The sequence below is a fragment of the Oncorhynchus gorbuscha genome, linkage group LG05 (genome assembly GCF_021184085.1).
Source record: "Oncorhynchus gorbuscha isolate QuinsamMale2020 ecotype Even-year linkage group LG05, OgorEven_v1.0, whole genome shotgun sequence".
Classification (NCBI taxonomy): domain Eukaryota; kingdom Metazoa; phylum Chordata; class Actinopteri; order Salmoniformes; family Salmonidae; genus Oncorhynchus; species Oncorhynchus gorbuscha.
In genome coordinates, this window is record NC_060177.1 from 17660137 (window position 1) to 17673718 (window position 13582).

Consider the following 13582-nt stretch of genomic DNA (forward strand, 5'->3'; position numbering starts at 1 on the left):
ATTGACAGAGTCGAAAGCCTTGGCCAGGTCAATGAAGACGGCTGCACAGTATTGTCTCTTATCGATGGCGGTTATGATATCGTTTAGGACCTTGAGCGTGGCTGAGGTGCACCCATGACCAGCTCAGAAACCTGATTCCGTAAGGGAGAAGGTATGGTGGGATTCTAAATGTTTGGTGATCTGTTTGTTAACTTGGCTTTCAAATACTTTAGAAAGGCAGGGAAGGATAGATATAAGTCTGTAACAGTCTGGGTCTAGAGTGTCTCCACCTTTGAAGAGGGGGATGACCGCGGCAGTTTTCCAATCTTTAGGGATCTCAGACGATATGAAAGAGAGGTTGAACAGGCTAGTAATAGGGGTTGCAACAATGGAGGCGGCTCATTTTAGAAAGAGAGGGTCCAGATTGTCTAGCTCAGCTGATTTGTAGGGGTCCAGATTTTGCATGTCATTCAGAACATCAACTATCTGGATTTGGGTGAAGGAGAAATGGGGAGGCTTGGGCAAGTTACTGTGGGGGTGCAGAGCTGGCGACCGGGGTAGGGGTAGCCAGGTGGAAAGCATGGCCAGCCGTAGAAAAATATTTATTGAAATTCTCGACTATCATAGATTTATCGGTGGTGACAGTGTTTCCTAGCCTCAGTGCAATGGGCAGGTGGGAGGAGGTGCTCTTATTCTCCATGGACTTTACAGTGTCTCAGAACTTTTTAGAGTTTGTGCTACAGGATGCAAATTTCTGTTTTAAAAAACTAGCCTTTGCTTTCCAAACTGCCTGTGTATATTGGTTCCTAACTTCCCTGAAAAGTTGCATATCGTGGGTGCTATTCGATGCTATTGCAGTACGCCACAGGATGTTTTTGTGCTGGTCAAGGGCAATCAAGTCTGGAGTTGAACCAAGGACTATATCTGTTCTTAGTTCTGCAATTTTTGAATGGGGCATGCTTATTTATGATGGTGAGGAAAGCACTTTTAAAGAATAACCAGGCATCCTCTACTGACGGAATGAGGTCAATATCCTTCCAGGACTGTGAATTAATTGCCCCCCATTTAGCTTCAGAGTTTGTACTGTTAGGTGACCCAAACTGGGATATTCTTAACACCCCGGTCGTCCTACAATCTAAGTAGATGCCCTCAATCTCACACAAATTATCACGGAACCTACCAGGTACAACCCTAAATCCATAAACACGGGCACCCTCATAGATATCATCCTGACCAACCTGCCCTCTAAATACACCTCTGCTGTCTTCAACCAGGATCTCAGCGATCACTGCCTCATTGCCTGCGTCCGTAATGGGTCCGCGGTCAAACGACCACCACCCCTCATCACTGTCAAATGTTCCCTAAAACACTTCAGGTCGATTAGAAAAGCCTGCTCACTGAAATGTTTTAGGGAGCGTTTGACAGTGATTAGGGCTGGTCGTTTTACTGTGGACCCATTATAAACGCAGGCAATGAGGCAGTAATCTGATGCAGGCTTTTACAGTTACAGAAGTCAACAAATGATAGCGTTTGGGGAATAGGAGTGGAACTGGGGGCTACAGGGCCTGGGTTAACCTCTACATCACCAGAGGAACAGAGGAGGAGTAGGATAAGGGTATGGCTAAAGACTATAAGAACTGGTTGTCTAGTGCGTTGGGGACAGAGAATAAAACATTTACATTTACATTTAAGTCATTTAGCAGACGCTCTTATCCAGAGCGACTTACTAAAAGGAGCAGATTTCTGGAAATGGTAGAGAATAAATTCAAGGCATAATGTACAGACAAGGGTATGTATGGTAGGATGTGAGTACAGTGGAGGTAAACCTAGGCGTTGAGTGACAATGAGAGAGGTTTCATCTCTGCAGGCACTAGTTAAGCCAGATGAGGTCTCAGCATGTGTGTGGGGTGGGATAAACGAGCTATCTAAGGCATTTTGAGCTGGACTGAGGGCTCTACAGTGAAATAAAACAATTAGAACTAGCCAAGACAGCAGTAGACAAGGCATATTGACATTAGAGAGAGGCATAAAGCAATCACAGGTGTTGATCAAGAGATCTAAGACAACAATGGGTAAATGGCGATGAAGGGGCAGAGTGGGTCCATTAGATACATACAGGACTTGAGTTCGCGGCTGGGGCCGACGGGTAAACAAAATGAAGTACCGTGTTATTGAAACAGTCCGTGTAGCCGAGTGATCATAGGGTCAAAAAAGCAGCAATAGTTGAGTCAGGGTGCCGTTCGGTAGTCACTACTATGCTAGGCGAGCAGGGGACACAGCGTTCAGAAAAGCTAGCGGGCCAGGGCTAGTAGATGGTTGTTCGGCGACATTTTAACAGAATAGCCTTTTGAGACCACATCGGGCGATCACGTCGGCAGTCCAGTCGTGATGGATCGGTGGGGCACTGTGTCGACAATAAAGGGTCCAGGCCAATTGGCAAAGGAGGTATTGTAGCCCTAAAATTAGCTGGCATATGGGCCTAGCTCCAGGCTAGCTGGTGCTTGCTTCGGGATAACAGTGGCCACACGTTTGCAGCTAGCTAGCTGCGATGATACAGTGTAATGATCCAGAGCAGCAGGACTCCGGTGATATGGTAGAGAGAAGCAGTCCGATATGCTCTGGGTTGATATCACGCTGTGTAGACTGGCAGGTGTTGTCCAAGCTAAGGCTGGCTGATGACAGAGAAAAAGGTGAAGACCGCTAGCCGTGGCTAACAAAGACTAGTAGCTAGTTAGCTGGCTAGCTCCTGATGGAGGTTCCAGTTATAAGGAATAAAAATAGCAGATCCGTACCACATTGGGTGAGGCGGGTTGCAGGATAGTATGTTTAGTTCGTAGATAGAAAGTAAGATTAAGATACAGTGCCTTGCGAAAGTATTCGGCCCCCTTGAACTTTGCGACCTTTTGCCACATTTCAGGCTTCAAACATAAAGATATAAAACTGTATTTTTTTGTGAAGAATCAACAACAAGTGGGACACAATCATGAAGTGGAACGACATTTATTGGATATTTCAAACTTCTTTAACAAATCAAAAACTGAAAAATTGGGCGTGCAAAATTATTAACAAATTTGTGCACAACATTTTAGAGAAATAAGCTTTTTGTGCATATGGAAAATTACTGGGATATCTTATTTCCTCTCATGAAACCTGGGAGGAACACTTTACACAATGCGTTTATATTTTTGTTCAATGTATATCTGTGTTAGGAAGGCCAGCGGTTGACATGTGTTTTGACTGCCTGAGTTTATCTGCTAGCTGGCCTGGGCTGCTGTGCTGTTTGAACAGGGCAACTGAACAGAGAGACACTCAAAATGCCTGCCGCTCAGCCCTCGGCCATAATTCAATTACACTGAGTGGGGCCCGGCAGTGGGAGCCAAGGGGAAAATACACACATCCAGCTCCACTTACACACCCCTGGTCTGCAGGACTCATTATGAACCAGTCTGCTGGAGCATGAAAACACACAAACACACAGACGCACGCGCACTTGCACAAACACACACAGAGAACAGGGGCAACTGGGAATGGCACCAGTTGCATTATAAAACGTATTCAGTATAATGAGGGGCCCTGTGACGGTATGACTGCATCAAGAGCCTGGAAACTCCATGAACTTGGCTAATTTCATTTAGTGGCATAGATCGTGGTTCTCAGGCATGTCACCACTGCATGTCATTCACCTGACTGTGGCTTGGCCCAAAAATAACAACAATTTTATATGACAGGTACTGGAATTGTGTGATCTCTATAAACAATATGGGAGAGTGGGGTAAGTTGAGTCATTACATTCAGCATCACTCTGTCAATAGAAATATAATATTATTTGCCTGCTTATACACAGACAGCCCAATTCTGATATTTTTTCCACTAATTGGTCTTTTGACCAATCACATTAAATATTTTTCAGAGCTTGTCTGATTGGTCATAAGTGAAAAAATATCAGAATTGCCTTGCCTGTGTAAATGCAGCAATATTAACAAAGATATCTACATATATTTCAGGATGTTGTGTATCCCTGGAAGTAATCAGAATTAATGTAAACATTACAATTTTTAAAACATAGCTTGTCCAAAAAAGTTGTCTCTTTGCATAACGCGGGACAGGGTAAGTTAAGACACCTACAAATTTCTGTACTAAATTAAATATTACTGCTACCTTTTTAAAACCATGGTTAAACACTTTTAACATATCCCAGTGATAATGCCTTGCATTATGACTGGGAAGAAAACACTTCAATTTAGTCAACCTGCCATTGGCTCAACCATTAACTCAACTTACCCCAAGTCAAAGTTTTGAACTTTATTTGTCCATTCAGCTACAATGATGCACTTTCATGCTAGTTTTAGGTCCTCATATAGAAGCTGATAGAGAGCCTTACGGATGCATAGAACAATATTAAATGATCTACTTTGGTTGAAATACAAGCACTGTGAAACCTCTAACACAATAAATTAATTTGACTTGGTGACAATCTGTTTTTTGGACCTAACTTTCTTACCACTTATTTGCATGTGGTTTCTCCATGAAATGATGACCTCTCCCTAAATATTTGGTCAAACGTTTCCTAGAAACAAGGGTGGGTCGACTTCCCTCTTTGGCTTTGGCTTAACATCCCTCTCTCCCCTACATGTTACAACTTGTGTTTGCTATATTGGATGTCAGGACAGTCAGGGGATACTCATCAAAGTGCTTATTTATATTAGACTACAGTACCACTATTTAACTCATGGAAGTTGTCCTCTTATTTAGCCTACGCAGGAAAACACTTGACTCAGTAGACAGAGATGATGATTTTAAATGATTTTAAAGCTTAGTGTGAAAACACAATCAATTTTGGCAAAAGTCAAATTAGTGCATTTATGTAAAGGAGGAAGTGTAGATGTAACGGATGTGAAACGGCTAGCTTAGTTAGCGGTGTGCGCTAAATAGCGTTTCAATCGGTTACGTCACTTGCTCTGAGACCTTGAAGTAGTAGTTCCCCTTGCTCTGCAAGGGCCGCGGATTTTGTGGAGCGATTGGTAACGATGCTTCGAGGGTGACTGTTGTTGATGTGTGCAGAATGTCCCTGGTTCGCGCCCGGGTATGGGCGAGGGGACGGACGTAAAGTTATTCTGCTACATAGAGGCCTAGGCTACTGCAGATCAGCAACAGCTGTGTAACATAATATGAAATGGACAACTTGTGTGATGTTGACCTTTTGTTTGTGTAAGCTATTTGTTTGATATGTCAAGGCTAATTCTTTCACTAATAATGTGTGTTTGTTTTTCACAATTAGACATAACCGGTCTACTTCATGACAGTGTTTGTGTTATATAACCTGGGCTAGGCTATTCATGAAAAATGAATTTATTCAAAATATATCACAAGTAGGCCCATGTCTGTGCTTCAGAATCTAGGCCAGAGGCATATGGACCACAGAAGCATATGTTTAACATGGTGACTGCACAAAGAGCAACAACAGCGCAGTGAAGGACAGCCAATTATTGCCTGTCACAATAAATAGGTTGTTTGCGGGCCAATGAGAAGGTGGGTAGAAAAAAGAAAGTCGTAAAAAATGCCTCCGCCAAAGGCCAGGTTGAGAGGTCGTAGGGAATGAAAAGATAAAGCAGTTGTCCTCACGCAAGCCAAGCAATTTCGGAACCAGAGGCAACACACTTTTCCTAAAAACTGAGATGCCCCAGACCTGTCCTGCCGGTTCCTGGTTCTTGGCTGCAAATGTGCATGCGAACAGCTTGTAAATGACAGAGGAAGCCGAGGTGTAGAGAAGAAGGGCCCGAGGCTAGGGGAGTTTACACAACGCCTTAACATTTATCCGCCCTCTCTGATTTTTCTATCCGACCTAACATAACGATGGCAATAAAGCGCAACCTTCCTGAGAAAACATTCAAAGGTTCTTGGCCCTGATTCCTTTTTCACATAGCCTACACCCTTGACAGATTATATATATTCTGTTGCTGTTATTGTGCTTTTGACAAGAGTAACTGGTGTGCAGAATTAAAGATTGGATTGCAAATGCATAATTTAGCATACATTATATATAATGCATATAGGCCTACAATCATGTTTTTCCCACCCTATAATAATTATTCTTATCCCTATAATAATTATTTCTGATGAATTCTGATTACCTCTGCTGTCAATTTGTAAGGCCTGCTGCATGGGTATAGACATAGGCCCACAATGTCCTCAATTTGGGGTCATACAGCAGTTTATTTAATGAAATAATAAGTAGCCTACTGTGTTATAAAAAGGCTTCATTAACCAACTTCAACATCTGTCTCCATCCAACACAACCTAATTATCATGAAACATTGTCCTTATTCAAACTTTAAATTTTACATCCCGTATCATTGTCAAGTCAACTGTTGTGTAGCCATTCACAGACAGCGAATGATGACAGATGACCAAGGTGACATAGACTTACATGTTGTGTGTACAGGTATAACAGACCCACTCATTCACTAAACCTGTACAGGTAGGTCTCAAGCTTACAGTACCTTCAATAGAGTGACAGTAGTACTATTTGAAGGGGTGTGGCAAGAGGAGGAGGAGGAAGGATTCAGCTTCAGAGAGAGAGCTGTGCTGTTTTCAGCCGGAGGCATGTATCTCAGATTTAAGAATGAGTTAGCGTGTCAAGATAGCGTGTCTCGCAACAGACCACGCCTGCACCTGTCAGGTGTTCAGTGGCATGCCTATGTTTCGTGCGGGAACTGTTGTGTGTACTGTGTGTGCGTGAGAGAGAGCATGTCTGTCTGTGTGTGCTTGTGTGTACTCTTTCTCTCATTTGCTGCACGCAGCTGCATACCCAAGAAGTTATGGACACCTGTGATTTACTTACAGATGTAGGATCTTAATTTGATCACATTGTTGCAGGAGAACTTTCAAGTAATGTAGGAAATATAAAACTTGTAGTGAATTTGAGGTTCAAAAAGGCATCTGAAGTTTGTAATTTCTACAAAAAATGTACCAACCTCTAAAAAAATGTACATTAATTATAATCCACATAATAATTCACATTTCCTGCTGTAGCAAACTAGCTCAAATTAAGATCCAACATCTGTAATGCCTCCAATGGCTGTGCAGCCCTGGAAACACCTAAATATTGACAGAGTTATGAAGCACCTCAGTGGCTGAGCTGAGCTGAGGAGCTCTCTTCTTCCTCTATACCTCCACACACAGGTTGGGGCTGGTTATGTAAACAACACAAAGAGGAAGAGCAGGTTTAGTGTTTAGTATCATCTCAGAGCATCTCTCTCCCCTACCTAGCTGAGACACACAGGGGAAGTGTTGATACACAGGGCAGACAGACCAAGACTAAGATCATTATAACAGCCTTTGACTTTGGACATTTCTCTTCCTCATCTCTAACCACTCATTAGCAAGGGGTAGATCTGTGGACAGATGAAAGATGGCCGGTAGTTATATTTGCTCTCTGCTGCTACGGCTTTCATTCACATTGGCAAACACAATACTCAGGGCCAGGGTTTTGTACTGACCACATGAACCAACCTGGTCTCGGAGCATTTAATATTATTCTGTACGTAAATCCGAGACACTCCATTTAGTATGATATGTTACATTTTGCATGGTATGTATTCATTTGTGAATGTCCATCATCCATTTGTAGGATATGTTATGAATTACATTGTTGTGGCTAATGTTAATGTCAGCTAGCTGGCTAATGTTAGCTAGGCTAGGGGTTAAGGTTTAGGGTTAAGTTTAGGGGAAGGGTTAGCTAACGTGCTAAGTAGTTGAAAAGTAGCTAAAAAGTAATAAGTAGTTAAAGTTGCTAATTAGCTCAAATGCTAAAACTGTCAGTGATGAGATTCGAAGACGCAACCTTTGGGTTCCTAGATGTTCACGAAATAAGCCTACCCATCCACCCTGACCAACCACCCTCCTTTTGTTTTTACCTCCTTTCGGTTTTACATGAACCATACAAAATGTAACTTATCATACTAATTTGAGTGTTCCAGATTTATGTTTACTATGGAGTCATGAACTGAACAGGGAAACTCTGGACTCTGTGTTGAGTTGAACTGGGCTGCTTAATGTTATGACCACTGACAACCTGCTGACATAAAAGCAGCTGGCATGCATTCAGTTAGCCCTTCTCCATAGCTGAATACAGTTACTTTACCCATGGAGCACATCAAACAATGTCAGAAATCCAGACCTTTCAGGTAGCCAGCTCCACCTGCCAAGATATAAAAATCCCTTGGATGATGTCAATGCAGAAATGACAGATGACAACAGGCATATTTGAGTTTCTCTTTTGAGGAATAAACAGAGAGGATGTTAGTTATGCTGTTGGAATGCCAGGTGCCGTGTCTATTCCTGACCACAAGGCCACTGTGGGAATATAATTAAATATAACACTTTCATAGACCTCTATCTATCTGGGTATGTCCAAACCTGCATCAGTGACCTAAGTGCCTGGCCTGATGTCAGAAGCCCTCTGCCTAGGCATGCGTTACGTGCCTTTGGTCACACGTGCGCACACACACACACACACACACACACACACACACACACACACACACACACACACACACACACACACACACACACACACACACACACACACACACACACACACACACACACACACACACACACACACAAGACGTGTGTCTGGATGGGCATGGCGTGTCAGGGGGAGAATAGCTCTCCTATCTGAGGCTACCTGGAGAGCATTTCTGGAACAGCTTTATCTGCTACATCTTGGTGCTCAACTGCAGCTGCCAGTGTATAGCTGAGTTAGGGTGGCAACAACCTCGCCCAGTAGTGCAACAATGGTGCAGGTGCCGCATTGAAATAAAACCTTCAACACATAATACATAGAAATGTTATTATTCTAAATACTTGGAATATACAATTTCTCTAAAAGTCATTGACATATGAGTGGTAGATGAAATGTATAGGAAGGAAAAGATCATTGTATAGTTAGAATACTGCAGACCTAAGGAGAGAGAGAGGTAAGTACAGATTGCGGTACATATTTCCTTTCCCGTCAGTATAATGACATTGTGCAAAGTAGAGAGAACTTCTAAAGCCTAGACATAATGTTCATTAAACATCTCCTGTATATGGCAGCGGTAGGGTAGATAAGGGTTAGTACGGTATGCACTGCACATCTGAAGTGCACTTTGTTGACCCATTATAAACTCAGTTGAACTCCTCACTGCTGTCATCTACAGGCCAAAAGGGGGAAATACATTACAATTGCATTACAAGCAGTGAAGGAAATGAGATAATCTCTCACTCCCTCTCTCTTTTCTCTCTGACATAGTTCTTAAATTGTTTCATGTTGTTTTTCCTGATCTTGGTTGCCGAGCGACGTCTTTACTGTGAGCGGTGGCTGCACGGCAGGGGGCGGAGCTGGTAGATGAGAGGCTTGGAGGCTTGTCACGCACACGCGCATCCTCACGCGCGCGCACACACACACACCTTTCCACCATGCACCCACGCGCACACACATAGCCTTCCACCTGTTCTATCACCACCAGAGAGCTGACAAGTGTACAACGTGTCTGAATCAAAGAGACCAAAAAGGAGTTGGTGTTCTTCACCACAGAACAAACATGATGAGCAGGGGATTTTCCCAGGCTGAACAGAACATAATTTTAACTCATCCATGTGGACTCTCATCGCAGGCTAAGTTAGGAAACGAGTTGAGACTTAACACAGGGGGTCTGTAATCACCCATCCAGCTGTCTTTGCAAAAGCATTTGAACCCTGACCTCTGGTACTTACACCACTCATAATTACACTGAACCTCACTATGGTTCACCATCTTTACCTGCCAAGCCTGAGACATCATGTGTTACATATTATGTGCAAATGGTTTACTCTGTGTCATATAGTGGTGTTAGTAACATACAGCTTGTTAGGTGATGCTGAACCCCATCTGTGACTTAGCTCCCTCTGCTGGAGATGACACAGTACCTCTGGAGAGAGAATACCTGCAGAGACAACAAGTGCTAATCGACTGACTGAAAGGCAGGAAAGCAGACAGACAAACAAATAGTCTGGAGTTGTTCCCATGAGTGATTGTAACTGGCTGTAGTGTGTAGACCCTGAGGAAGAGCAACCTGCATCCTCAACCAGGGCCAAGCAGCTGGCCTTTTATTCATTACATTTTTTATGTAATTTTTTTATATTTTTGATTGTCTACATTCCACACTCTCGGTATTTGTGATTTAATGGTCTGTGCCATTTGTGATTAGCAGATATTTCCAAGCTCTGCAGTGCTCTAAAATCTTGACTTCATTAGGGAAAGTGCTGGTGTGTACTATATGCATACTTACACACAAGCAGAGACACACATAATGCTTTCGAAGGTGATCTAAGGTGTAGACCAATAAGTAGCATTAAGAGAGTCCACTCCACACCATATATGGACCTATCTTGAGTAGGGAAGTTCAACACTAACGACAACAAAAAAGAGTATGTTTACCAACACTCATATCCAAAGAACTTTCTGAAACTTTCAAATGGTTCCTTTTTTATTTACACAAAACATACAAACGTATGTGGACACCCCTTCAAATTAGTGGATTCTGCTATTTCAGCCATACTCATTGCTGACAGGTGCAATCGCCATCGGTAAACATTGGCAGTAGAATGGCCTTACTGAAGAGCTCAGTGACTTTCAATGTGGCACCGTCATAGGATGCCACCTTTCCAAACAAGTCAGTTTGTCAAATTTCTGCCCTGCTAGAACTGCCCCGGTCAACTGTAAGTGCTGTTATTGTGAAGTGGAAACGTCTAGGAGCAACATCGGCTCAGCCGTGAAGTGGTAGGCCACACAAGCTCACAGAATGGGACTGCAGAGTGCTGAAGCGCCTAACGTGTAAAAATCATCTGTCTTCGGTTTGAACACTCACTACTAACTTCCAAACTTCCAGTGGAACGCGTTCTCTGGAGTGATGAATCACACTTCACCATTAGGCAGTCCGAAGGACGAATCTGGGTTTGGCCCAAATGCATAGTGCCAACTGTAAAGTTTGGTGGAGGAAGAATAATGGTCTGGGGCTGTTTTTCATGGTTTGAGCTATGCCCCTTAGTTCCAGTGAAGGGAAATATCTAGAGCATACAATGTGGAAGAACTTGACTGGCCTGCACAGAGCCCTGACCTCAACCCCATTGAACATCTTTAGAATGAATTGGAATGCCGATTGCGAGCCTGGCCTAATCGCCCGACATCACTAAGGCTCTTGTGGCTGAATGGAAGCGTTCCTGCAGCAATGTTCCAACATGTGGTGGAAAGCCTTGCCAGAAGAATTGAGGCTGTCATAGCAGCAAAGGGGGGACTAACCCCATATTAATGTCCATTGTTTTAGTTTACAATGGAGCCCCTAGTTCCACTTCATACCTCTGATACCTCCTTTGTACCACATCCCACACATGCGGTGAACTCTCCCATTACAATCAGCATGTCTTATCATCACCCAGTGCCTGGGCTTACCTCCGCTGTACCCACACCCCACCATACCCCTGTCTGCGCATTATGCCCTAAATATATTCTACCATGCCCAGAAGTCTACTCCTTTTATTCTTTGTCCCCAACGCTCTAGGCGACCAGTTTTGATAGCCTTTAGCCCCACCCTCCTTACTACTCCTCCTTTGTTCCGCGGGTGATGTGGAGGTAAACCCAGGCCCTGCATGTCCCCAGGCACCCTCATTTGTTGACTGTGATCGAAAAAGCCTTGGTTTCATGCATGTCTACATCAGAAGCCTCCTCCCTAAGTTTGTTTTACTCACTGCTTTAGCACACTCTGCCAACCCTGATGTCCTTGCCATGTCTGAATCCTGGCTTAGGAAGGCCACCAAAAATTCTGAGATTTCCATACTCAACTATAACATTCTCCGTCAAGATAGAACTGCCAAAGCGGACGGAGTTGCAGTCTACTGCAGAGATAGCCTGCAAAGTAATGTCATACTTTCCAGGTGCATACCCAAACAGTTCAAACTACTAATTTAAAAAATTACTCTCTCCAGAAATAAGTGTCTCACTGTTGCCGCCTGCTTACCGACCCCCCTCAGCTCCCAGCTGTGCCCTGGACACCATTTGTGAATTGATCGCCCCCCATCTAGCTTCAGAGTTTGTTCTGTTAGTTGACCTAAACTGGGATATGCTTAACACCCCGGCAGTCCTACAATCTAAGCTAGATGCCCTCAATCTCACACAAATCATCAAGGAACCCACCAGGTACAACCCTAAATCTGTAAACAAGGGCACCCTCATAGACGTTATCCTGACCAACTGGCCCTCCAAATAGACCTCCGCTGTCTTCAATCAGGTACTCAGCGATCACTGCCTCATTGCCTGTATCCACTACGAGTCCGCAGTCAAACGACCACCCCTAATCACTGTCAAACGCTCCCTAAAACACTTCTGCGAGCAGGCCTTTCTAATCGATCTGGCCCGGGTATCCTGGAAGGATATTGACCTCATCCCGTCACTTGAGGATGCCTGGTCATTCTTTAAAAGTAACTTCCTCACCATCGTAGATAAGCATGCTCTGTTCAAAAAATGCAGAACTAAGAACAGATATAGCCCTTGGTTCACTCCAGACCTGACTGCCCTCGACCAGCACAAAAACATCCTGTGGCGGACTGCAATAGCATCAAATAGTCCCCGCGATATGCAACAGTTCATGGAGGTCAGGAACCAATACACGCAGTCAGTCAGGAAAGCAAAGGCCAGCTTTTTCAAGTAGAAATTTGCATCCTGTAGCTCTAACTCCAAAAAGTTTTGGGACACTGTAAAGTCCATGGAGAACAAGAGCACCTCCTCCCAGCTGCCCACTGCACTGAGGCTAGGTAACACAGTCACCACTGATAAATCCATGATAATCGAAAACTTCAACAAGCATTTCTCAACGGCTGGCCATGCCTTCCTCCTGGCTACTCCAACCTCGGCCAACAGCCCCGCAGCTACTCGCCCAAGCCTCCCCAGCTTCTCCTTTACCAAAATCCAGATAGCAGATGTTCTGAAAGAGCTGCAAAACCTGGACCCGTACAAATCAGCTGGTCTTGACAATCTGGACCCTCTTCTGAAACTATCCGCCACCATTGTCGCAACCCCTATTACCAGCCTGTTCAACCTCTCTTTCATATCGTCTGAGATCCCCAAGGATTGGAAAGCTGCCGCAGTCATCCCCCTCTTCAAAGGAGGAGACACCCTGGACCCAAACTGTTACAGACCTATATCCATCCTGCCCTGCCTATCTAAGGTCTTCGAAAGCCTCGTCAACAAACAGATCACTGACCATCTCGAATCCCACCATATCTTCTCTGCTGTGCAATCTGGTTTCCGAGCCGGTCACGGGTGCACCTCAGCCACGTTCAAGGTACTAAACGATATCATAACCGCCATCGATAAAAGACAGTACTGTGCAGCCTTCTTCATCGGCCTGACCAAGGCTTTTGACTCTGTCAATCACCATATTCTTATCGGCAGACTCAGTAGCCTCGGTTTTTCTAATGACTGTCTTGCCTGGTTCACCAACTACTTTGCAGACAGAGTTCAGTGTGTCAAATCGGAGGGCATGTTGTCCGGTCCTCTGGCAGTCTCTATGGGGGTGCCACAGGG